This window comes from Oryctolagus cuniculus, assembly GCF_964237555.1.
Source record: "Oryctolagus cuniculus chromosome 17 unlocalized genomic scaffold, mOryCun1.1 SUPER_17_unloc_3, whole genome shotgun sequence".
NCBI classification, from domain to species: Eukaryota; Metazoa; Chordata; class Mammalia; order Lagomorpha; family Leporidae; genus Oryctolagus; species Oryctolagus cuniculus.
In genome coordinates, this window is record NW_027208204.1 from 1,139,636 (window position 1) to 1,166,172 (window position 26,537).

The window sequence follows — 26,537 nt, forward strand, 5'->3', positions numbered from 1 at the left end:
TAGAGTTGCAGAAGACCTGACAGTCATGCAAACCTTACCACAAGCTAGTATTGTGTAAAATAAATCCTTTAGATATAAAGACAATCTTCTTATTTCACAGCGGAGGAAGAATCAGAGTGGTAAAATGACTTGCTAATGCCACTTAGCTCTTTTGGCATAGAAACAAGGAAGGCTCTCAGCTTTATGCCACTTGCCTCAACTAGATGAGCCTGTAATTTTAAAGACACTCAACTTGGGCTCTATGAGTTTAAATGAATTTTCCAAGGTTACATGACAAAGAAGCACCAAAGCCAGAAGTAAAAATTAATGCTCTCATCTTTCTCTTCCTTATCCACTATGGAAGTCTGATTTATAGTTATAAATTATTCAAATATCATTTATAACCAAGAAGCATTTTTTTGCTAACTTTAACAATGAAACTATTTTTAGCCATTGAGGAAGTTATTTTAATGGAAGATATAGACATACTTTTTAGTTTTGTTTTTAATTTGAGATGCAAAGAGACAAACAAGTAGTCAGAGAAGTGGTATTGACCCCCTAGTTCACTGCTCAAATGTCCACAGTGGCCAGGGCTGGCCCAGGAGCAGGGAACCCCATCATCTGAGCCATCACTTGCTAGCTCTCAGGGTCTGCATTTTCAGGGAGTTGGAGTCAGGGACTGGAACGGGGAATCAAACCCAGAAACTCCAATGTGGGACACAGGCATCTAAACCACAAGGCTACACCCTGGCTTCCAGACTTGTTTTTTCACCAGTCATCTGAATATGAAAGTTAATTCTGACCTGAAATCCAAGACTCTGGAGTCCTCAGGTGTGTGTGTCTATGCATGAGAGTTAGTTGGGTTGCCCAAGCAGAGTCTGCAGTTTAAAGAGAACAGAAGAGCGAAACGTGTGTCAGAGGATGTCAGCATTGGAGAGGTGGCTGTGCTCTAGTCGGAGGCTGAGGAGGACAAGTCCACAGAGAGCAGCAGCACCAAGGGAGTGTGCTAGAAGGTAGGGAGAAAAAAGGTTGAAAAATAAATATGTTAAAAAGATCTGTTTATTTATTTGGAAGACAGAGTTATAAAGAAGGAGAGACAGGAATGGGGGAGGGAGAGATCTCCCATCTGCAGGTTCTCACACCAAATGGTCACAATGGCTAGGACTGGGTCAGATCAAAGCCAGGATCTGGAACTCCATCCAAGTCTCCCTCATGGTGACAGGGACTCAAGAACTTGGGTAGTATGCTGCTTCTTAGATGCACTGCAGAGAGCTGGGTGGGAAGTAGAACAGCTGAGATGCAAACCAGTGCCCATATGGGATGCCAGCATCACTGGCCACAGATTATCCTAATGCATCACAACACTGGCTCCAACAAATGAATTTAGGTAAAACAATTCAAAATGCCAGGGAAATATCAAATAAAATGTCAGGGATGAGCACTGTGGTGCAGCAGGTTAAACCACTACTTAGGAGGCATACCTCATTCTTAAGTATGAGGATTTTTTTTTAAACAGTTTTGTACAAGAGAGTAAGAAGACGAAAACTGTTCTCCAAGGAGTCTGACCTGATCACTTCACATAGGATAGACTGAGATGAGAAGAAATTGCAAGACGGATTACGAGTGCAGAAAAGAGGAAACTAAAACTGGAGTGAAAACATGAGGAAGGAAATGCAATCCATGTTTTGCAAGAAATAAAATTAGACATATATACTGTTTATATACATATATATAGCAAAATAGAAGTAAAAGCAAATATGAGAGCTTCAAAAGTTTGTGGAAAATGGAATTAAAAGATAATCTTATGCAACAAATTTTGAAATCTATGCATGTGAACGGTCTTCAAAAAGTTCATGGAAAATGCCTATTATACAAAAATGGTACATGGATTTCAAAATATTTTTTAAAGAAAATCCATTTATTTTTAATTTTTATTTATTTTAGAGGTACAGTTACAAAGAGTGAGAGAGAGAGACAGAGAGAAAGGTCTTCCTTCTGCTGTTTCACTCCCCAGATGGCCGCAATGGCTGAAGTTGTGCCGAACCGAAGCCAGGAGCCAGGTGCTTCTTCCCAGTTTCCCATGTGGGTGCTGGGGCCCAAGCACTTGGGCCATTTTCTACTGCTTTCCCAGGCCATAGCAGAGAGCTGGATTGGAAGAGGGGCAGCTGGGACTAGAACCGGTGCCCATATGAGATGCCAATGCCGCAGGTGGAAGATTAACTTTGTTTATTTTTATGAAAGACAGTTATGGGGCAGGTGGAAAGGGGAGATACAGATCTTTCATTTTCTGGTTCTCTCCCAAAATGACCACAAGAGCCAGGACTGGCCCAGGCTAAAGATGGGAACCAGAAGTCCATTTGAGTCTCCCACAGGGGTGGTAGGGGCTCTTCTGCCAGGAGCATTAGTAGGAAGCAAAATAGCCAGGACTGCAACTGGCACTCAAATATGGGATGCTGGCCTCACCTGTGGCAGCTTAACTTGCTGTGTCACAAAGATGGTCATTCAAAATAAATTCTTGAGGGTTAAGCCACCTTTTGAAGTGCCAGCATCCTATATGGGTAGCAGTTTGAGTCCTGGTTCCACTTCTGATCCAGCTCCCTGTTAATGTGCCTGGGAAAACAGTGGAAGATGGTCCAAGTGCTTGGGCCCATATACCATGTGGGAAACTCAGAAGAAGCTCCTGGCTTCAGCCTGGCCATTTGGGGACTGAATCAGCAAATGGAAACCTCTCTATAACTGTGACTTTCAAATAAATAAATCTTTAAAAAACATTCTTGTGCACTTAAAAGACCTCTTGCAATAAAGGTGCACAGTTACTTGTTCAGCAGAAATGATAATTCAGGGGAAAGAAATGCTGGTATCAGGGATGCCATGGTAAAGTAGTGGTTTGGAAAGGTCACTTAGGGGACTTTTATGTAGAACACAGGCAGTGGTGTTTTAGAGTTTAATAGATAGTGTTGGTTTAAAAATTACATATTGGGGCCAGCGCCGCGGCTCACTAGGCTAATCCTCCGCCTAGCGGCGCCGGCACACCGAGTTCTAGTCCCAGTCGGGGTGCCGGATTCTGTCCCGGTTGCCCCTCTTCCAGGCCAGCCCTCTGCTGTGGCCAGGGAGTGCAGTGGAGGATGGCCCAGGTGCTTGGGCCCTGCACCCCATGGGAGACCAGGAAAAGCACCTGGCTCCTGGCTCCTGCCATCGGATCAGTGTGGTGCGCTGGCCGCAGCGCGCCGGCCGCGGTGGCCATTGGAGGGTGAACCAACGGCAAAGGAAGACCTTTCTCTCTGTCTCTCTCTCTCACTGTCCACTCTGCCTGTCAAAAAATTTAAAAAAAAAATTACATATTGGGACTGGTGCTGTGACATAGAGAGTAAGTAAGGCCAGCAGTGCCAGCATCCCATGTAGGCACTGGTTCGAGACCCAGCTGCTCTGCTTCCAATCCAGCTCTCTGCTGAGGCCTAGGAAGGCAGTAGAGGATGGTCCAAGACCATGGGCCCCTGCACCAAAATGGGAGACCTGGAAAAGTCTCCTGGCTCCTAGCTTTGGATCAGCCAGCTCTGACCATTGTGACCATTTAGGAAGTGAGCTAGTGGATGGAAGACCTCTCTCTCTTTCTCTCTGCTTCTCTGTAACTCTGCCTTTCAAATAAAATAAATAAATCTTTAAAAAAACTTAAAATAATTATGTATTAACTTCCAACTGGGAGATCAGTAACTAAGTCAAGGTAAAGTTAGTCATTTAAATAGGCATCTAGTCAGCCAGTAATGATGACCTCATTTCATTTCTAAACACAAATTACTTTAAATGGCTTTAGAGATGTACTTATCAAAATAATGTGGGCAGGACTCCCTGGGGCAGCACGGAGGCTGCAGGAGAATGCAGAGCACCTGAACCAGTGAGCCCCGGGCAAAGTGTTATGCAGCTGATGCAGGACTCCCAGTCTCTAAATGACAGACACATGGTTCACAAATGGAAACAGAAGAAAACTGCCTGAGTAGCATAGTAATAGGAACAGGCACAGAACCCTGGTGTTCCAGGGCACGGTTCTTTTGGTCCTCTTCCATTACTTCCCCTTAGCAACAGGCAGAGCCTGCAGCCTTCTGCCACCCACCCTCTCCCCACATAAAGGAAGAGTTGGAGGGGCCTATGGAAGTGGTGCATCCTGGGAGGCTGAATCTCTGGAAAGGAGGGCAGAGCTGGTGTGGAGCTCACCTGGCAGTGCCTGGGGACAGTTTCTCCATTACTTCATTTTAATGAGGACAGCAAAACCCTTACCATAGCCCTTCCCATACACACTGCAGAGGCTTAATTGGTGAATCCTTCCACACAGCAGTGATTGGGCCATGAGCTAAATACAGCAATTTCTCCTAGAACTGTAGCTGAGAGAACAGGTCCCACTCACAGATGGAGGGAATAGGGATAGGCTACATCCCACCCACAAACACAGGTCAGGTCAGAAGGCTCTCACCAACTAGCAGCTCTCTGGTCTCACCTCCCTGGTCTTTCTAGCTGACAAGCTCTTCCCAACCTTGCTGCCTGGGAGGGATACACTCAGGTGTCACCTTCATGAAAAAACTAGGAGTTCTTTTTTATTTAAGATTTATTTATTTCTTTGAAAGAGTTACACAGAGCAAGCAGGAAAGGCAGGGAGAGGGAGAGGGTGAGAGGGAGAAGGAGAAGCCTTCCATCTGCTCTTTCACTCCCCAATTGGTCACAAGGGCTGGAGCTGTGCCAATCCGAAGCCAGGAGTCAGAAGCTTCCTCTGGGTCTTCCCACACACGTCCAGGGGCCCAAGGACTTGGGCCATCTTCTACTGCTTTCCCAGGCCATAGCAGAAAGCTGGATTGGAAGTGGAGCAGCCGGGACTAGAACTGGCGCCCATATGGGATGCCGGCACTGCAGGTGGCAGCTTTATCCATGACTCCACAGTGCCAGCCCCAACCTAGAAGTTCAAGTTGACATAGTGGACAGTACACTGTGGTCCCTAAGTCTAACATAATCATGGGCAATGTTAATAGATTGTGTCGCAGGCTGAGGGAGGTGACAGGCATGCTCTGCTGCAGACCTGTGGTGTAGAAGGGACTCCAGACCAGGAGAAAGGAGACCCTGAGGTTCACAGCCCTTCCTCTCTCCTCAGTGACCACGCTCCAGACCACCTCTTCTCTGTGGCCATAGACAGCTCTGAAAGTAGTGTCCTGGGGCAGGGAGGGAGGGTTGCAGGGAAGATCTCTGAGTAGTTGGCCCAGAGGGAGCATTCCTGTTAAAACATTACAGTCCTGTCTGCACCTACTCCCCTGGCCTTGATGGTCATTTGTCTATTACTGTCCCACTTCAGATGATACCTCTGATGATAACTCCAACCTTTGCTATTGAACAGGAGGTGATTGGCAAGAAAATTCAACCTAGAGTTTTAAAAGATTTATGTATTAGAGAGCACTTCCAGTCACTGGCTCACTCCCCAAATGTCTGCAGCTGGGCCAGGCTGAAGCTAGGAACTCCATCCTGTTCCCCGACATGGGTGTCAGGAGCTCACATACTTAGGTTATCACCATTGCTTCCCAGGTGCATTAGCAAGAAGCTCAACTGGAAGCAGAGGTGGGACCTGATTTCAGGTCCTCCAATATGGGCCATGGGCATCCCAAGTGGCAGCTTAACCCACTGTACCATAACACCCTCTACTTTGATATTACTTATTTATTTACAGATTTATATGCTTATTTATTTGAGACACAGAAAGAGACCTTCTATCTGCCATTTCACTCTCCAAAGGCCTGAAATATTTAGGGCTGGGCACACTGAGGATGGGATCAGAGAACTCAATCTGGTCTCCCCATATCTGCTGCCTCCCAGGTTGCACATTAGCAGGAAGTTGGAATTGCAAGTGTGCCAAGACTTGTACCAGGCACTTCAATTTGGGATGAAAGTTTCTCAAGAGCTGTCTTAACCACTGGGCCAAGCACTCACCCCCCACCTCAGTTTTTAAAGAAAGACAACGAATTCCATTCTCTTTCTATTACCCATAAATAAGAGTGTGGATAATCTCTACTGCTTGCTCCAAGCCTAATTCCTTTTGCCACAAAGAGAATCAACTTCAGATAATGGTAGTGCTGTGAGTCACAGAGCAGAGGTGAAAAGAACCCATGTTCTCACAGACATCACCAGCCATTGAATTTGTCGAGCCCAGGACCACTGTGTCTGACTCTCCTCATTGTTCAAGCTGGTTGGAGATGGGCTTTTAGTGACCTGAACTCAAAAACATCCCAGTGAAAATACCATGTACTCTCTACAAGGTGTTTGTGAGGAGGATTTTGAGCTATCCACGGTCACCTAATGGGCCACTAAACAGTTGGACTCATAATTTTGTCTTAGCACAAGGTGTCCTGAGGACAAAGCCACCAGGATTTCTTCTGTTTGATTCATCTTACTTTTGAGGAAGGTACTGTAGTGCCTAAAAAGGGGTGCAGGAACCTCAGTTTTCCCACTCAGCTGTGTGGCCCTGAGGAAGGTATTTAGATTCTATGGGCTCCACTTTCTCACCTGCCCATGGAGAGTATCACAGTGCTTGTTTAGAGGGTTATTGTCAGTATCAAAGGAATAAAATGACTCATGTGTATTAGAGTTTATTCCAGCTATGAGTAGCACACAAAGTAAATATTTAAAAGTGTAGGTTAGGGGCCAGCATTGTGGTATAATGGGTTAAACCACAGCCTATGACTGGCATCCCATAAGGGTGCCAGTTCTAGTCTTGGCTGCTCTGCTTCTGCTGGAGCTCCCTGCTAATACACCTGGGAAAGCAGTGCAGAATCCAAGTACTCAGGTCCCTGCACCCAGGTGGGAGGCCTGGATGAAGCTGCTAGCTCACAGTTTCAGCCTAAGTCCTAGTGGCTGCAGCTATTTGAGGAGTGAACCAGAAGATGGAGGATACCTCTCTCTGACTTTTCTTCCTCTGTAACTCTGCCTTTTAAATAAATAATGTCTAAAAAATAAAAACACCTGTAGCTTAACACTTCTTTCACATATAAGGATTCAAAGATATTCATTCCAGGAGGGGCTCATTTGCCTTGTTGCCTCATCCATAAGGTTCCCTCATGGGATCAAATGGTTCCTGCAGCTCCAGTCATCTGCTCTCCATCCCATCCACAAGGACAATAGAATATTTCCTTGGGTCAGGCATTTTGCCTAGCAGATAAGATGCCCCTTTCCCATATCAGAGTGCCTAGCTTTGACTCCTGGCTGCAGCTGCCAATTCCACCTTCCTGGTAATGTTCACCCAGGGAGTTTCCAGTGATGATTCAAGTAATTGGGTCCCTTTCATCACCATGGGAGAAATGGATTGGGTTATTTCCTCCTGATTTAGGACCAGTCCCATCCCAGCCCTTGTAGACACTTGAAAAGTGAACCAGCAGATGGGAGCTTTCTCCATGTCTACCTGTCTCCTTCTCTTTGCCTCTCAAATAAGTAAAAATTTTAAAGTACATTTCCTGGGAGTCACACATCATGGCAGCAGGTGTGCCCAACAGAAAAAAATCAAGGAATCTGTTATGGGAGATGGGGAGGAAGTATCTAACTTCTGCTGCCCCTGCAGAGGATGATCCCAGTGATGTGGAATGGAGGTAGTATCCATACAGGGCAGGTGTTCTCTTTAAAAATCTCTACTCAGCCCAATACTCAGTCCCGTCCCCGTCAAAGTCTCATCATGTCCTTTAGGCTCATCAAGCATCCATTTTTGCTGTAACTGAGCTAACATACTGTATAGACACACAAAATCTGGGTAATTTCACTATGAAGCCATGGTTGCCAAGTCACTGCCTATGAAGCTGCACCTGGTTCACAGGAAGCACTCAGTGAATCTTTGCAATTACTTTCCTTGTGGTTAAAGAACTAGTCTATCAGGCTAGCACTGTGGCATAGTGGGTAAAGCCACTGCCTGCAGTACCAGCGTCCCATAAGAGCACCAGTTTGAGTCCTGTCTGCTCAACTTCCAATCCAGCTCTCTGATATGGCCTGAGAAAGCAGAAGAAGACAGCACAAGTCCTTGGGTCCCTGCACCAATGTGGGAGACCTAGATGAAGCTCTGGACATTGTGGCCATGTGAAGAGTGAACCATTGAATGTAATACCTCTCTCTCTGCCTCTGCCTTTGAAACAAATGAAATAAATCTAAAAAAAAAAAAAAAGAACTAGTTTATTAGGATCAGGAGGAATGGAGCTTGAATTCCTCCTGTACCAGTTATCAGCCATGTGACCTTTGACAAGTCCTTAAACCACTCTATGTAGCAGCCCTGCTTATGTGTTTGAGAGCTGCATTTAGCTAGCTGCTTCAGGCATTCCTTTCTAAACTCAACATTTCTTTATAACTTTGAGTTTTCTGTAACAAGCCTTGTAGGTCACAGCACTGTGACATTCTTGTCACTACCTGACAAAATGTTTCTCAACCTTGTTCTTTTGTGTACTGATACAAAGAACATGTCTCGGCAAGTAGCTGAGGTTCCAATAAACCAGAAGGATGCTCAGACAAAATAACAAACAGCCTAGAAAATACACAAAACAGCTTAGTCTAAATGTGCTCATCTTTCTTGGAGAGGTAAGGCAGCTAACTTTTATAATCATATGGCTTGGAAACATAACAATAAATTTTTCATAAAAGGCCAAATCCATGTAACATGGAATAGAGAAGATGGTAGACAGATAATTTAGGTTTGTTGTTGTATTCATAGTTATATGGTAATACAATCTAAGTATGAATAAAGATATGATTGAATGGGTTCAGTCAATTCATTTTTTATAATGAAAAGTTTAAGGATAGATCAATGTTTCCAGTAAAATCACATCTGCTTTTGTTGGAATGAGAATGGAAGGGAGAGAGGGGAAGGAGAAAGAAATAGTGTCTGTATTTGTAGGAAGCTTGGGAATCACAGCTCCAGTGAAGGAGTGAGAGTCCAGTCTTGGTGTTGTAGAGGAAGGTGTATTTCCCTCTCCCATGTCCTGCATTCAACCCATGGGAGAGGAAGCTGAGTGCAATTAGAACATATCTGATTGTCTTCTAGAGTTCGCTCTGAAGTTATCGAAGTTGCTCCTTGCCCCTTTCCATGACTAATGGCTCATCAGGTGAAGACTAATTAGCAATGTGGTGAGTAGGTGGTCTCCTTTGGGAGATGCAATTTTCTCTACAACATGCCTTGCCAGAAAGTTATCTAATCATTAATCAAAACCTAAGTAGGACTAACAACAAAGTATTCACAAAAAAGTGTCCAATAAATCCAAGCTTGTAAAGTTACTCAGACATCTAAGTACACAATCCTACGCGAGGGCCCCCTGATCAAGAGAGCATATCTCATTCCCTTGTCACAGCTCTAACATTCTGTTCCTCATTTGTTATTGTGGCCCAGGTAAATGGAGTCTTACTGTAACATGCAAGCATTAGCAATATAAGATTGGCATTTCACAAAGAACAGCTCAGGGAGAACAGAATTTATACATCCAGAGTCTAGAACCCAAAAGGTTTTACAGGACCCAAGATGAGAGCAGAAGATGAAAGGCCTGGGGAAAGTGTTCTGAATGCATTACACTTGGCAATGGAGCTTTTGTGTAGAAATAACAGCAAACCTGTTTCAAATGGCTGAAAATTTAACACCAGAAAAAAAGAGAACTTTGAAAACTTTTCACATGACATTAAACAGAAACACAGAAAACACATTCAAAATCAAGATCTTGCACTGTATACCCTGAAACTCTTAACCACTGTAAACATGAAGATGAACTGTACCTGTATCTTTGTGGGGAATCAAGAAGGCAGGACTGTCTGTTGCTCATCCACCTACACCGACACCTGAGCAATTTCTGGACCTGTAGGGAAGATGTTTTAGAAAGGGAAATATGTGATCAATGCCATATTTCTGACACCCCCACCATCCTTATGAGCACAAAAGCCATCATTTACTTCCCCTCAAAGTACTTGTCTTCCCCATACACAACTGATAGCATTTATTTCCTGTTCTTTTGTCAAAAAAAGAGACACCAGATTTCAAGATTTTGTTTTATAAGTCTATACCTAGAGCCCTCAGCGCCTGGGTTATTTTTGCTCAATTCCACGCAATTTGAGTATACAGTTCTGGTGTATGGGAAATGTTGCCAAATTAGCATCAACAACATATTATCTTTTTTTAAGGTTTATTTTATTTATTTGAAAGAGTAACAGAGAAGGTACAGATACAGAGAGCGATCTTCCATCCGATGGTTCACTCCCCAGATGACTGCAACAGCCAGAGCTGAGCTGATCCGAAGCCAGGAGCAAGGAGCTTCCTCCGGGTCTCCCACATGGGTGCAGGGGCCCAAGGACGTGGGCCATCTACTACTGCTATCTCAGGCCATAGCAGAGAACTGGATTGGAAGAGGAGAAGCCGGGACTAGAACCGGCACCCATATGGGATGCTAGCGCTTCAGGCCAGGGCTTTGACCCGCTGCACCACAGCGCCAGCCCCAAAATATTTTCTAAATCAGAAAGACTTGACTGGAATAATGATCATGTTTCTTTTCATTTTTTTTCCTGGATTTGCATCCTGACAATTTATTTACTCAAATGTTTGGCCTTACTTGATTATAAAAGTGATTCTTAGTGAAATGTTACATAATTTCTAAGAAGAATGAGAATTTACTTTAACTGGAGGACCTAATGGAAAGCAGTGTGCAGTACATTGCACGCGATCCAGCCCAAGTTTAGCTAACTGGTAAGACAGGCAAACAGGGCCTGAAGGCTGGAGCTGGCCTCGCCTCAACAAAAGGCAACAGCGCAGTCCACACTCCCCGATCTCCCTCTGTCCTCTCCACCCAACCTGGGGAGAGGCAGACTGCACGCACGCAGACGGAGAGGAGGCTCTGGAGCGAGCCGAGGTCTCTGGTGCAGAGACGGGGCCTGTCACCCATGTCCAGAGCCAGCCCAGCCCGCAGCGGTGGGGTCAGCGGGTGGAGGAGCTCACTGGGGGGAAGTCCAGGTCCCTCTGTAGCTGGTTATGCAGGATCCATCCGCCCACGGCCCCTTCTGGGAAACCTGGCCCCACACACTCACCACTTCCCGCTCGCGAGGCCTCTGGCTTCCTCTTCTCAGAGCAGAGAAGGCCGATCCACCTCACGGACGCTCTTCCCGCTGTAGTCTGGACCACTAGGACACAGGGATCTCGCGAGATGATGAAGTGATCCACCACCCTCACCGGGGCCCCTGATTGGACAGCTGCAAAGCCGATGGGCGTGAGTGGCGTCACAAAGGCCGTAACCAATCAGCAGGCTCGCTGGCGCAGTGGGCGTGGGGAGGTTGTTGCCAGGCGACTGGATTGCCGGCTGAGTTTGGGGTCGGAGGCCGCCCTGGTGCCTGATTTCCGGGCGGTGTCGCCGTGGCCTCCATGTTCCTGCGGTGCTCTGGGGACCTCTAGAGTTCGCCGTGAGCTGCAGAAGCCGCCCCAGGTGAGTCACCGCCAACTGCGGTTCATCGTCTTCTGGTCTTTGTGTTTCTTCATATCCCAAACGATTTCTTCTTTGGGAAGTTTCTGTGATGTTCATTGGAACAATGTTTAAAGATATTACGTGGTTAATCCTCTTGGTTCATTTCTCTTGTAGATACGTGTTTTCTAGTCTGTCTTTTGTCTTTTTAATATTTTCTATGTGTTTCTTGCTGTTAATAATGATATTTTAAAAAGGTTTATTATTTGAAAGGCAGAGTTACAGAGAGAGAGGGAGGGAGAGGGAGAGGGAGAGGGAGAGGGAGAGGGAGAGGGAGAGAGAGAGAGAGAGAGAGAGAGAGAAAGGTCTTCCATCCTCTGGTTCACTCTCCAGATGGCCGCAAAGGTCAGAGCTGTACCAATCTAAAGCCAGAAGCCAGGAACTTCTTCCAGGTCTCCCACGCAGGTGCAGGGGCCCAAGGACTTGGGCCATCCTCCACTGCTTTCCCAGGCCACAGCAGAGAGCTGGGTCAGAGTGGAGCCGCTGGGACTCGAACTGGCGGCCACATGGGATGCCCGAGTCATGACATTTTACCCATTCATCTCGTTACCCTCACTTGTCATTTGTATGGAGTTCGGGATGACATTGTATTGTTGTATGTAATGGTGTCATCTGGGTACATTGACAGAGTTACTGGTTTATTTAGGGTTGATGCTTGTTGTTGTTGTTGTTGGATTTCCCTGTTAAGAGAGATGGGGGAGAAGGCAGGCATGGCTGGGTCTATTCCCAGGGGAAAAGCTTTCACTGATCCTGTGTTAAGTAGTTGCTGTAGGTCCATTTTAGACTCTCTTGATCACATACAGGAAATCACTCTTTTTTGCAGTTTTGCCAGAAGTTGATTTTTTTTTCCATCTGGATACTGAATTTTGTTAAATGCTTTAACACTTAATCTAAATGATCATGTAATTACCTCACATTTTCAACCTACCTGAATGATTTATAGGGTTTGTTTGACAGTGTTGAATGCCCTTTACGTTTTAATGTGTCTCACGGGTTATTGACCTACAATATTTTTCTATATGCTTGAATTCATATAATTTTTTGCTCAAGATATCACCTGTTTATGAATCAGAAGCTCATTAATTTCATAACCTGGTGTTGCTGGCATCATATATATATATATAACACTGACTTCCCAAAAGTAATTCAAATATATTATCTATTTTTTTCTACTTGGAAAGAGTTGGGGAAATTTAATTTTTTTTCTTTCTTAAAGGTTTAGAATATTCTGTATGTTTGGGCCCAAAATTTTACTTGTGGGACTTTTGGGTGGTTGGCTTTTCAAAAATTTGATCAACTTATTTAATTACGTAGAAGTTTTTCTGTTTCATGCTATATTTGTGATTTGGGAGACTGATTTTCAAAATGTAACAGATTTTGAACTCTGGAGTAAAATTTTTACTTCTAAGAATTTAACAATATCCTCTTAGTGTCTTGCTAAGTTCTGTATGTTCTATAAAGAATGGCCCTATGTTACTTTCCTGAAATTGGTTATTGGCTTAATAATTTTCTTAACTTTTAAAAGATGGTTTTCCTTACATGTTTCTGTAGTACTTTTGTGACTAGAAACATTTCATTAATGTCTGTTGCATCCATGTCCTGCCTTTATTTAAATATTCTTTCAGCATTTTTCCTCTTTAATTCTTGAGAAGATACCTGAGATTTCTGTGTCCTAACATATTCACTTAAGGATTTGCATTTTCTCTAAGCACTGCATCCATATCCCCTTACTTTTCTCATATATTTGCAAACCCTGTAAGTTTAGACCCTGTCTGCCCCAGTGTCTCCATCCCCATGAGCCTGCAACCATACCAGGCTTCATGTATCTCCTTTCCTGTGCCGGAAACCCCATGTGTTTTCTGCAGTGTCACTCTCCATAGAACTGTGACCTCTCTTCACTGTTTTGTGTTGTCTTTGTAAAACCTCTGCACTCCATGTCAGCCCTCGAAAGTCTGACTCCATGTGCTTTCATGTGTCTCCAGCCCCTGTGTCTCCAGCACCTCTTTTTAAAAAAGATTTATTTGAAAATTACATAGAAGGAGAGACACATAGAGAGACAGAAAGAACCTTGCAGACTCTCCAATTGGCTGCAATGGCCAGGGTTGCACCAGACTGAAGCCAGGAGCCAGGCATTTGGAGTTCTTCTGGGTCTCCCACGTGGGTGGCAGAGGCCAAAACACTAAGGCCATTTTCCACTGCTTTCCCAGGTCATTAGCAGGGAGCTGGATCTGAACGGGAACAGCCAGCATACAAACCAGCACCCATATGGGATGCCAGCATCACAGGCAGTGGTGTAACCCACTGCACCACAATGCCAGCCCCTCCATCACATCTTTCCTTGAGTGTCCATCTGTGCCTGCATCCCAAGCCAGCTGTCAGGTCCTCCAGCCCCTCTGCATGAAGCCATGATCTCCCATCAATTATCTGCATCTCTACTCCAGAGTATTTTCCTCTACCCTGGAGTGACTTCATTGCCTGTGCCTTCAGCTCATGGCAGCCTTTAGATACCTCTCTGCCCTTTGCTTGAAGTCATTGTCTTCCTTAGGCTTCCAGAACCCCTATGACTGCAGCCTAGCTTTTCTCTTGTGTCCCCATGCTAAATGCCTGCACCCTAAGCATCTCATGTGTCTTCATCTCCTGTTCTCTTCCCAGGATCTCCACCCACTTTAAAGGTTTTATTATGTGGTTAACTGTTGAGGAACAACTTGGTTTTGTATGAGCTTTAGCCATTGTGAATAAAGCTGCTATATATATTTTCATGTCAGCTTTTATCAAGGCATACGTTTTCACACTAGCTGTGAAAATATATTGGAACATGTATAGTGTATGACATGGTGTGTATTTCTAATAACATGTCAAGATGTCTGATAAAGCATCTGTCCCACTATGTGCTCTCACCAGTAATGAATGTGATGTCCTGCTACTCTCCTTGCAAAGCATGTGTAATGTGTATTTTTTAAAGATTTATTTTATTTCAAATTCAGAGTTACACAGATAAAGAAGGAGGGGAAGAGAAAGGGAGAGGGGGAGGGGGGAACAAATAGAGAGAGGGAGAGAGAGGGAGAGGTAGAGAAAGGGTCTTCCATTTGCTTGTTCACTCCCAAGTGGCTGTAATGGCTGCAGCTGCACCGATCTGGAGCCAGGAGCTTCCTTCAGGTCTCCCACGTGGGTGCAGGGGCCCAAGGACTTGGACCATCTTCTGCTTTCCCAGGCCATAGCAGAGAGCTGGACAGGAAGTGGAGCAGCCGGGTCTTGAACTAGCACCCATATGGGATGCCAGCACTGCAGGCAGCCGCTTAACCACTACGCCACAGTACCAGCCTCTGTAATATTTATTTTTAAGTATAACCATCCCGATACATGGTGTATCCATCTTGTTGCTGTCTACATGTGCTCTTCCTTAATGTACAGTACATTTTTTCTCATAATTCCCTAATATTCAGAATGGTTTATATGCCTATTTTAATATATGTATTATATGTGTCTCTTTATATATTCTGTCAGTATTTAAATTTGGGAGCATTTATTTCCTGTTACTGAGTTTTACAAATTTTTATTAAATTTTACATGCAATTCCTTCAAATGTGTATTTTTCTTTTTTATAAGATTTATTTATTTGAAAGAAAGAGTTACAAAGAGAGAGAGACATTGCAAGACAGACAGATATTTCATCACCGGTTCACTCCACAAATGACCACATTGGCTGGTTCTGTGCCAGACTTAAGCCAGAAGCTTAAACTTCTTCTGGGTCTCCCATGTGGATGACAGGGGCCCAAGCACTTGGGTCACCTTCTGCTGCTTCCTGAGGCACATTATCAGGGAGCTGGAAGGGATGCGGAGTTGAACTGGTGCTCATATGGGATGGCAGTATCACAGAGCATGGCTTAACCTACTGTGTGACAATACCAACCACTTTGTGACAATACCAACCACTGTTTTGTCTTTGATAATAGGCTCTAACTGGAGTAACTTGGTATCTAATTTTCATCTTGATTTGCATTTCCCTGTTGACTAGTGATGCTGAACATTTTTCCTGTACTTGTTTGCCATTTGTATGCCTTTCTTTGACAAATGTTCATTAAGATCTAATGCCAGTTTTAAAATTTGTTCATTTTTCATTGAGTTTTTTTTAAGATTTATTTATTTCTTTGAAAGTCAGAGTTACACAGAGAGAGGAGAGGCAGAGAGAGAGAGGTCTTCCATCCAATGGTTCACTTCCCAGGTGGCTGCAATGGCCACAGCTGTGCCGATCTGAATCCAGGAGCCTCTTCTGGTCTCCCAAGCAGGTGCAGGGCCCCAAGGACTTGGGCCATCTTCTACTGCTTTCTCAGGCCATAGCAGAGAGCCAGGTTGGAAGAGGAGAAGCTGGGACTTGAACCGGTGCCCATATGGGATGCTGGTGCTTCAGGCCAGGACATTAACCCACTATGCCACAGCACTTGCCCCTTTTCTTTGAGTTTTTAAAATGTCTTCAGTGTGTATATGTATTCTAATTATTCATCCCTTACTAGATGTATAGTTCATAAATATTTTCTAGAGTTTCATAGATTGTCTGTTTGCTATGTTGATTATTTTATTTGCTGTGTAGAAGTTTTTAAATTTGATAAAAATCCATTTGACTACTTTTGCTTTTTTTTCATCCAGTGCTTTGGTGCCTTATCCCTAAAGTGCTTACCCACTTTAGGTCCTGAAGCATTTTCTGCTAGTAGTTTCAGGTCTTACATTTAAGTCTAAATCATATTGAATTGAGTTTAAAAATTATTTATTTGAGAGCAGATAGACAAAAAGAGACAGAGCTCTCATGTGGATTGACTCCACAGATGCCAGCAAAGGCCAGGACTGGACCAAGCAGAAGCCAATAGTGTGGAAATCAATCCAGCTCTCCCACATGGTGGAGGGAACCCAGTACTTGAGTTATCCCTACTCCCTCCCAGCATCTACGTTAGTAGAAACTGGAGTCAGAAGTCAGAGCTGGGTATCTCCTAGGCACTTTGATATGAGACACTAGCATCTTAACTGACATCTTAATGGCTAGGGTAAGTGAACACCTTTGAGTTCATTTCTTTGTACATGATGAGAGATAAAGGTTAAATCTTCTGTGTGTGACTATTCAATATTCAAAGTCACTATTTCTTGAAAAGACTGCTATTTCTGCAGTGCATATTCTTAGCACTTTTTTTGAAGTTCAGCTGGCTGGAGATGTTTATCTTTAGGCTCTATAAAAATTTTTTATTATAAAGAGAACAGATTTCATGTATTTCATACATGCAATGCTAAGAAGATATTCATAGTCCTCTCACTTCCTCCATCAATCCTCCTTCACCCTTCCTTTTTCTCTTTAAGTTTTATAAAAACATGAATTCAAAAAACATAATTTCACAATTTTCTTTTTAATCTCAGGCTTAGTGCACCACTAACCATAATATTCAACAAATAAAAAAATCCAACACCACAGTTTCACTAGAGTATACACAAGGGCTAAAAACAATAATCAAATCATAAGTCCATTTCATTGTTATATATTCTTGTATCCTATATTAATCAGAACATATCAAGCAAGAAATGACATTTATCTTTCTTGAATTGCTCATTTCAATAAGCATAATGTTTTCCAGTTGCATCCATTTATTGCAAAGATAAGATTTCATTCTTTTTTATAACTGAGTAGTATTCCATACTACTCATTTTCTTTTTCCAGACATCAGTTAATGGGAATCTGTCTTGATTGCTTGTCTTAATTATTGTCAATTGAGCTGCAGGAAGCATGGGGGTTATAAATAACTCTTTCAAAGCCTGATTTCATCTTGTTTGGGTAAATTCCCAGGAGTGGGATGGCTGGGTCATATAGTAGATCTATTTTCAGATTTCTGAGGAATATCCTTACTGTCTTCCATAATGGTTGTACTACTTTACATTCCCACCAACAGCATATAAGGGTACCTTTTCCCCCACATCCTTACCAGCATGTATTATTTTTTTATTTTTGTATGATAGACATTCTAACTGGGATGAGATGAAACCCAATTGTGGTTTTCTTTGTATTTCCCTGATGGTTAATGACACTGATCATCTTTTCATGTGTCTGTAAGCCACTTGTATTGATTACATCTTTTGAAAAATTCCTGTTCATGTCTTTTGCCCATTTCTTAATTGTGTTATTTTGTTGCAGTTGAGTCTCTTGAGATCTTTATAAACATCAGATATTAACCCTTTATCAGTTATATAGTTTGAAAATATTTTCTACCACTCTTCACTCTGCTGAGTGTTTCCTTTGCAGCACAGAAGCTTCTTAGCTTGATGTAATCCCTTTTGTTTCTTTCTGCTTTCATTGCCTGTGCTTCTGGAGTCTTTTCCAAGAAGTCTTTCTTATGACAATGTCTTGCAGAGTTTTCTCAGTGTTTTCCTCTGGTAATTTGTTGATATCAGGTCATAGATTTAGATTCATGATCAGTTGTGAGTGGATTTTTATATGGGGTGTAAGTACAGGTTTTGTTTCATATGTCTGCATGTAGAGATCCAATTTTCCCAACATTATTTGTTGAAGAGACTGCCCTTTCTCCAGGGATTGATTTTAGATCATTTGTCAAAGACTAGCTGGTTGTAGCTGTATGGATTAATTTATTTGGTTTATATTTTGTTTCATTGGTATACATGTCTTTTTTGTTCCAGTCCCAGGCTGTTTTGTTTGTAACTGCCCTGTAGCATGTCTTGAAATCTGATATTCTGATACTTCCAACTTTTTGTTGTTTAACATTGTTTTAGTCATTTGGGGGTCTCTTGTGTTGCTATACAAATTTTAGCATTCTTTTTTCTAGATCTGAGAAGAATGTTCTTGGAGTTTTGATTGGGATCTTATTGAATCTATAAATTGCTTTGGGTAGTATGAACATTTTGATATTAATTTTTCCAGTGCAAAACATGAAATATTTTTCCATTTTTTGTGTATATTCATCTGTTTCTTCCTTTAATGTTTTGTAATTTTCATTGTGGAGATCTCTTTCACATTCTTAGTTAAATGTATTCCAAGGTATTTAATTTTTTAGTAGGTATTGTGATTTGTATTGTGCTTACAAGTTCTCAGCCTGGACTCATCAAACACAAATATATTTATCTTATCCAATTCCCAAAGGATTCAAAGTTCACTTTTTTGATACATTTTGAAAATTGTAAAAGGAATTGTTAATTATCCATCCCAGATAATAATTCCTGTCAGATCATTCACAGATAGGTACAATTAGAGATGTGGATATTAATTATAAGTGTAGATGTTGATGTATCCACCATAGTTTACTGTTAAATTTTAAGTCATTCCTGGTTATAAACTGATGAGTATCATAACATTTGTGGCAGTGTAGTATGCTCATAACTTACATTCCTAATCTCTCTGTATTCTGAATGATTCAAACTAGACATGGAAGGAAGTCAAAATGTAAGCTTCCTAGCCCACAGAGTTGTTAGTCTTGGTGCTTAGCAACAAAGACTCCCTTCCATTGCCCCTAGTACATTACGTTGCATCCTTACCTAGTCACTTACAGAGTACAGGTTTTTTGCTAAATTTACAGTATAAAAAAGGGCAGACAAGAACTCATATTCTCTCATAGGCATCCTAGAAAAATCCTAAATACAGAAAAAAGGGGGGGGCATGGTAGCTCTTTTCCTCTTTCCAATATGTCCATTCATGTAAGTCATTCATAAATCCCATATAGAGGAACAAGCGAGCAGGGGTCAGGAGCAGTGCTCTAATGTTTAGGCATTTTACTTTGTGGAAGGAGTTGTATCCTTGTCAGCCTAAATTCAAAAAAGATACTCTGTCCCAGAAAAACAAGAAGACTAGGAAAATCAACATATACACATTGTTTCTTTTAATTTTAAAGACTCTCTTGTGTCCAACTATCGTAACTATGTTAAAAGGAATATTTAGCAGAATGTGAACATTTTGAATGTTGAACAAGGAGTTGCTCTCCTATGACATGGGTGTGAATCTATTGTAAGAACAATATGCATGAGTACATTCTTATAGAATATTTCTGCAGTGGTTTCTGTGTTCTTACAGATTTCAATTTTGTAAAATGATGCCAAATTATTATATTTACTTGGTTACTCAAGAGACACAGTCAAGTATTTTTCTTTGAATTGAAGAAACAAATTGAAATGGTTGGGAAGCAATTAATTCTGGTATGTGGTAATTTGCAGTAACCAGTAAGGATGGCTAAAAATATATATACATATATATATGTACAAATTTAAAATGCAAACCAAGAAATGAAAAATGTTTTTATTGCTTTAAAAATGAACATTTTAAATTCTCTCCCTATATTTTGATTTATACACTCTCAGTTCTTATTCTCAAGATGTTAAACTGTTATCGCATTTTTATTGGGAAGCAAAGAAAAATGTTCCATTTTAGAATATTAAAAACAATTTTAAATTTTGCTGAACAGTTTGTAACAGTTGAATTTGTATTTTTAGGCATAATTTCGTGATGTATTATGACAGATATATTATTTTAAAGGCAGTGGAATGTCTGAGGTAAATGATCCAACAGATTTGTTTTCATTAGATCAAACTTGCCCATGGGATATCTAAACTTAGAATGAGTTTGACATCACAATACTATTTACATTCTCTGTAAGAATAGTAAAGAACATTTTGTCCCTAGATTTCAAATAACAGAATGAGATAGTCCAATTTACTTTTGGTTCTCAGTGATGTACTATTGTGTTTTATAACACCATGCATTCATAAAAATAGGTTTTTATTCAAAAGTTCACATTTGTACCACTTTTTTTTCTTTAGCTCTGTAGGTCTAAAATTTTTCTAAATGACAACCTTTCTATAATACAAGTTCATACGTGTTGCCTGCTGTAATCAATTTCTTTTTTTAAAGATTCATTTTTATTTATTTGAAAGAGTTACATAGAGAGGTAGAGACAGAGAGAAAGGTCTTCCGTCCACTGCTTCATTTCCCAATTGGCTGCAACAGCTGGAGCTGAGCTGATCTGAAGCCAGGAGCCAGGAGCTTCTTTCAGGTCTCCCACATAGGTGCAGGGGACCAAGGATGTGAGCCATCCTCTGATGCTTTCCCAGGTGCATTAGCAGGGAGCCAGATAAGAAGTGGAGCAACCAGGACTCAAACCAGCACTGATATGCGATGCTTGCACCATAGGCTGGGGCTTTAACCTGCTGTGCCAGAGTGCTAGCCCTTGTAATCAATTTCTAAAGGGTACACACTGGCAAGAAGAATTACACAAAGCACACTCATCTAACAAGGCATATCTTTGCTAAATTTAAAGATCGTGGATTTACCTGCTATGCCACAATGCGGGCCCCAAGTATTTGGTTTGGAGCAATACTCATCTGCAGTTTCCATAGATTTTATCAGAAAGTATCATTTGATGGTAAATCCTTTTAGTGGATACATGAAATAGACCAAACATTGAATTTGTGGGGAAAAAAATGGCTGTCATTCAGATCATGCCAAGTCTAAGGCTTTGCCACTTCATGATTATATATCCTTGGGTAAACCAATTACTTACCTCTTCATGCCTCAGTTCCATTTTCTTTAAAATTAAGATAACCAGAACTATCTCCATTTTTCTGGAAACATAAAATGCTGGAAACATGGCCTGGTATAAAATAAATGTTAGCAATTATTGTTATCTATGCATATTTTCCTAACTAAATGTATTTAAATATATGTGATTTTATGCTTAATGTTGTAGTGTACACATTTAGATACAACTCAAAAATTATTTGAAATTATATACAGTCTTTTTTTAAAACTTCATATTTTGCTTGACATGGTAACTCAAACTAGATTCAATTGTTTAATTTGATGAGTGAGCCATTTCTTATCTAATTCCCTAAATAGTGTAACTTATTCACTTATTTGTGCTTTGTGATGGCACCTGCATCTTTTTCAAAAGACTAACTAAATTGTATCATTTTTGGTCAAAACTAAATCACTAGGGTAAATTGGTATTTAATGAAAGGGACTATTCTCTGGCAGTAATCTGAAACTAGTACATTGATGCACTTTGGTAAATGCATTGGAGACTCGCTGATTGTGTATGTGCATTTGTGAATGTATGTATGGGGCGTGTGTGTGTGTGTGTCTGTGTGTGTGTGCTCAATTTAAAGCCACAATAAAATTGTAGCATTATCCAAAGAAATAATTCTGGAAAATCAGTTTACAGTAATTTTTGTTCTTTGGAGATTATGATGTTTAGATGATACTTAAAATGTTTCTGAATTTTTTCAGAATTCTAGTAACATACTACACTGAAATTCATACAGAAGAGGGAAATAGTTGGGTTCTAAGATATCATTAGACTACAGACCCAATCAGCCATAATTCAGGCCCCAAAATTAAGCCACATGTATGAGAAAATTTAAGCAGTTGTATTGATGTCACATATTGTTTGCAAACAAAAGTATCTTTTTAAAATTTATTTATTTATTTGAAAGAGTTACACACAGAGAGAAGGAGAGGCAGAGAGAGAGAGATGTCTTCCATGCACTGGTTCACTCTCCAATTGGCTTCAATGGCCAGAGCTGCACTGATCCAAATCCAGGAGCTTCTTCTGGCTCTCCCACATGGGTGCTGGGGCCCAGGGACGTGGGACATCTTCCACTGCTTTCTCATGCCATAGCAGAGAGATGGATTGGAAGTGGAGGAGCCAGGACTTGAACTGGGATGCCAGTGCTGTAGGAGTAGGCTTAACCTACTAAACTGAAGCACTGTCATTGCAAAATGGCATCGTACCTGCTAAGCAAAATGCCTTCCCAATCTTATCTTTATTAGAAAGTAAAGCTGGACTGTGAGTTGAAGTATAGGAACTAGTTGTCTCCCTCCCACAGGCTGGGCTGGTTGTCTACAACACTCTGGGTCACCACTGACCCCAGACCTCTTGGGTAGATGCCCACTTGCAGCACAGTCCCCTAGCCCATGGTGGGGCATGAGTGGAGAGGGGTAGTGAGGACCAGGGCAGCACTAAATCAGGTGACTAGGAATTCCTCTGGGCAAGGCTGGTGGATCACACTGCTGCTGGTGATTGGGAGCACATACCACTGATGCAGATTCTCATGGTTGGGAAGCAGCAGCTCAGTGGCCAGTGCCTCACACACCCTTTCCACTGGTTGGCTGGCTGCAGACTCTGCCTGCACCCAGAGCATAGAGCAGGTGGAGCAACTACCTGAATGAAGAGAGGGCAGATGGCATGTAGTCTAGCCATAAGCAATGGAGGAAAGAATTTCTGAAAGGTCAGAAAGGAGTTTGAATTGCTGGAGCAAAACTGCAAGGTACTTCTAAAGCACTTAAAGTCAATGACTTGCAACTGGTTGTCTGATTTTAAGAAATACCATGAAAACAGACCCGTTGCATAAGTATCTGATATGTCAGAGGGAGAGAATATGCCTCTGGTGCCACCCTATTTTCATTTCCACATTTTGTTGACTCCACCTTACAGCACCTCACACTTTGAACCCTAATGTCAATCTGCACCATTTACTTCATGAAGAATACTTCAAGTCATTTTCCAGTCCAGTCAAGCTGCACATTGCTGCACAGTTCAGAGGAAGAAAACATCCCAGTGTCTCTCCTCCAAGTTGCCCAAGGCTCATGCAATCAGTGTGTTGCGTCATGCAGCTGATGCCCATGTTTGTAGCCACTGATCCTGCCAGTAATGCAGCCAGTATCTCCAAGTGTTAAGGACAATCCCTTCCAAAGAACCCACCTAAATGTAACACTGCAAGGGAAAAACATACCTTGTGCAGCTGGGTCACCAAACAGATGGAGATGTGAATGAAACAGTGGCAGAAGTGGAAGAGAAAGTGGGTGCTCACTTTGACTTTTCTATGCCTACCTCAGAGACAGTCATGTGTAGATATCAGCCAGCCCATGTCCTGACAACTAAAGCTGTTGATGGGTTCTCAGGTGCCCAAAGCATCTCTCATATCTTTACCTCAGAGCATTGTACAAAGCCCATAGCTGCCAATGGTGAGCTCAGATAGTACCAGGCTCTCCCATTGCCCCCAATCCTGGGTTTTCCCCTTTAGCAGCTAAAGTCTTTCCTTAGATTGACTCTTCCAGAATAAGAAGTCCCATCTGTAGTTATCCAGGATGTGGCAAGACCTACTTTAGAATTTCTCCTGTGGGGCTGCAGCTGTGCTGTCTTCAACAGCCTGCATGACCTATGGGCACCAGTTCAAGTCCTGGCTGCTCCACTTTGGATCCAGCTCCCTGCTAATGTATCTGGGAAAGCAGTGGAAGATAGCCTCAGTACTCGGGACTCTGTACTCACATGGGAGACCCAGATGAAGATCTGGCTACTGGTTTCAGCCTTGCCCAGCCCTGACCATTGTGGCCATTTAGGGAATGAACCAGTTGGATGGAAGATCTCTCTCTCACCCTTGCTCTCTGTAATTCTGACTTTCAAACAAACAAATAAATAAATCTTTGAAAAATTCTCATGCGATAGTCCCCAGGAGAACACATACAGGGAAAAACCCTTTTAGCTGTAGGTGGAGAGGTTATGAAAGGTGGCTTACCTCTTCAGATGGACTGTCCAGATGATGGCAAACTCACATAATGAGAAGCAATTGGCCTGCCCATGTGTGAAGTAGAAGCCTCAGTCAGGAGTGAAGACCCATCCTGGGTAGGACAAATGCTTTGGCCACAATCAGGTCACAGGATGGCAGGTTCCATTTGTACTTACATAAGAGATGAGAAAACTGTGTTCCTTTGAATATTTTTGAAGGTTTCAGATGAGGTCAACATAGGTAGTACAGATTTTGAGTTTGGGTGGACTTTATTTTTTTGCTGTTTATGATTGAGACCCACTTCTTTTCTTTAAGATTTATGTATTTGAAAGGCAGAGTTACAGAGAAAGAGAGGGATAGAAAGAGACAGCTTGTTCACTCTCCAAATGGCCTTAATGGCTGGGACTGGGCCAAGAGCTTCATCTGAGTCTGCTAGGGTGCTGAGGCCCAAGCACTTGGGCCCTGTTCTGCCTTCCCAGGAGCAGTAGCAGGGAGCTGGATGGGAAGTGGAGAAGCTGGGACTTTACCTGGCACCAATAGGGGATGTTGGTGTCACAGGTGGCAGTTTTACCCGCTACACCACAATGCTGGCCCCAATACCAACTCTTCAATGTGATTCTTCTCAACTGGTCTCAAGAATTTAGACTAGAAATAAATGTTATGGTAAAGAGATATAGTCATAAAAAGAGTTTCTATTGTTCCAGATACTGTTATCTTTCCCTAGAGTTATCTTGTTTATTCTTTCTAGTAATTCCAATCAACATGGATGTAGTCATTTAATATATCTACAACTATTGCTTTTATACTATTGATATTTGGCATTCAATGAGTACATATTGCTAAAGAGGGTCCAACAATGGAATTCCCACTAATTTAATTTCTCTGAAGTGTGTAGCTACCACTTTGCATTTTTATTTTGAAAGTTTTACAAATGATTATATCCAGGCATTTTATTGTCATTTGAACTTCAGTTTCCCTGGAGTTTCTTGTATAGATTTTAAAATAATATGCCAATGTGTTTTCTGTAGACTCTAGGATAAACTGCATTTTGTTTAGAAAAAACTGAACATGAAATATACATTATAAAGAAGGATATCAAGATAACTCCTTGCAAATAAACAGCTTCTCTCATCAGTAAAATGCCCTTATGTTATGATGATGTAAGCTGTGCTTTATTGAATTAGTACATTAGAGAGCATTATTCACAGGTGGACAATATATCATGTTAACTTATAGGAAGTTTTTGGGATACAGAAGTAGATAGGTAGAAAAATTAGTATATTCACTTATGTTAACAATATTTCTGTTCTGTTATATAGCAGATGATAAGCACTGTGGTAAAGAGATAGAGGGATCCTCTATCTACTGGTTTTCTCCTCAAATTCCTGCAACAGCCAGAGCTGTGCCAGTCTAAAACAAGGGCCCGTAACTCAATTCATGTTTCTACATGGGTGGGCAGTAAAGGAGGGACTTGAGTCATCATCTGCTGTTTCCCAGAGTGTATATTAGCAGGAAGGCTAGATCAGAAGCAGAGTAGCTGGGACTCAAACCAGGTGCTCTGATATGGAGCACAGGCTTCCCAAATGGTGATTTAAGCTACTGTGCCACATGCCCATCTCCAGAGAATCGTTCTTGCCTTAGGAACTTAAGGCCCAGAAAACTAGGGAGTTTGAGTAGTCCTGAATTCACAGACACTGAAATATGCTATACAAATTAATGTCTACTGAAGGATCCTGCTGTTTGCAATTTTGATTGCATGATTTCACCACAGTTTGTGCAATGTCCACTTGTTACATTGTAGTCTGAGATTGCCTGTAATTGGGGTTGATGCATTTCCTACAGAAGGGGCCATTGGTGAGACAATAACTGCTTCCTGGCAGAAAGAATATCAGTTCCTGCCCATTGACTTAGTAAATTGTCCACTTTGCAGGAATAGATCCTTATAATATAGAGAATATTGAAAAGAACAAAAGTGAAAAATTTCAAAAAACACAGTGAGGAAATGAGACCTGTGTTTGAGGATATAACACTGAAAATCCAAGCAATGGCCCCTTTTCCTAACCCTAAAAACATTGGGACTAAATCATTATCTTGCGAAAAGGGAATTTTAAATTGCAAATTAGATTGAGGATATAAACCTTGAAATAGAGAAATAATCTTGCAGCACCCATGTGGATCTGATCAAACATTTGACTTGTAAAAGGAGAAAGGGCATACAGAATGATTGGCCAGGGATATGTGCAGGATTCTGTTATTTTCTGTTGCTTCCTTTGAATAAAGAGGCTCATGATCCATGAACTGCAGTGCTCTCTAGAAGCTGGGGACAGACCTCCACTTATAGTCAGAGATAAAACAAGGACTTTGGTCCTACAACCACAAGAGAATGAATTCTGCTGGAGACCCAATGAGCAAAACATGAATGAACTTGCGGAGCTTCCAGAATGGAATATGCCCTGCATTTTAGCCTGATAGACTTATGACATACAGAATATCAGAATGTAAATTTGTGCTTCTCTAAGACACTAAGTC

At 41.9% G+C, this 26,537-nt stretch overlaps 1 protein-coding gene and 1 long non-coding RNA gene across 2 annotated transcripts in view; one reads left to right on the plus strand and one right to left on the minus strand.

Moving 5' to 3' along the window:
- LOC103345784 (zinc finger protein OZF-like) overlaps positions 1 to 11,170 on the minus strand; it is a 44,221-nt gene extending 33,051 nt beyond the window's left edge. Inside the window, 3 exon segments of the mRNA XM_070067668.1 lie at positions 783 to 985; positions 9,742 to 9,821; positions 11,041 to 11,170. The gene's annotated coding sequence lies outside the window, so the exon portion shown is untranslated.
- Positions 11,171 to 11,316: 146 nt separating this feature from the next.
- LOC138847915 (uncharacterized) overlaps positions 11,317 to 26,537 on the plus strand; it is a 63,876-nt gene continuing 48,655 nt past the window's right edge. The window contains exon 1 of the long non-coding RNA XR_011385787.1: positions 11,317 to 11,432. This is a non-coding gene — a long non-coding RNA (uncharacterized lncRNA). The remainder of the gene's footprint in view (positions 11,433 to 26,537) is intronic.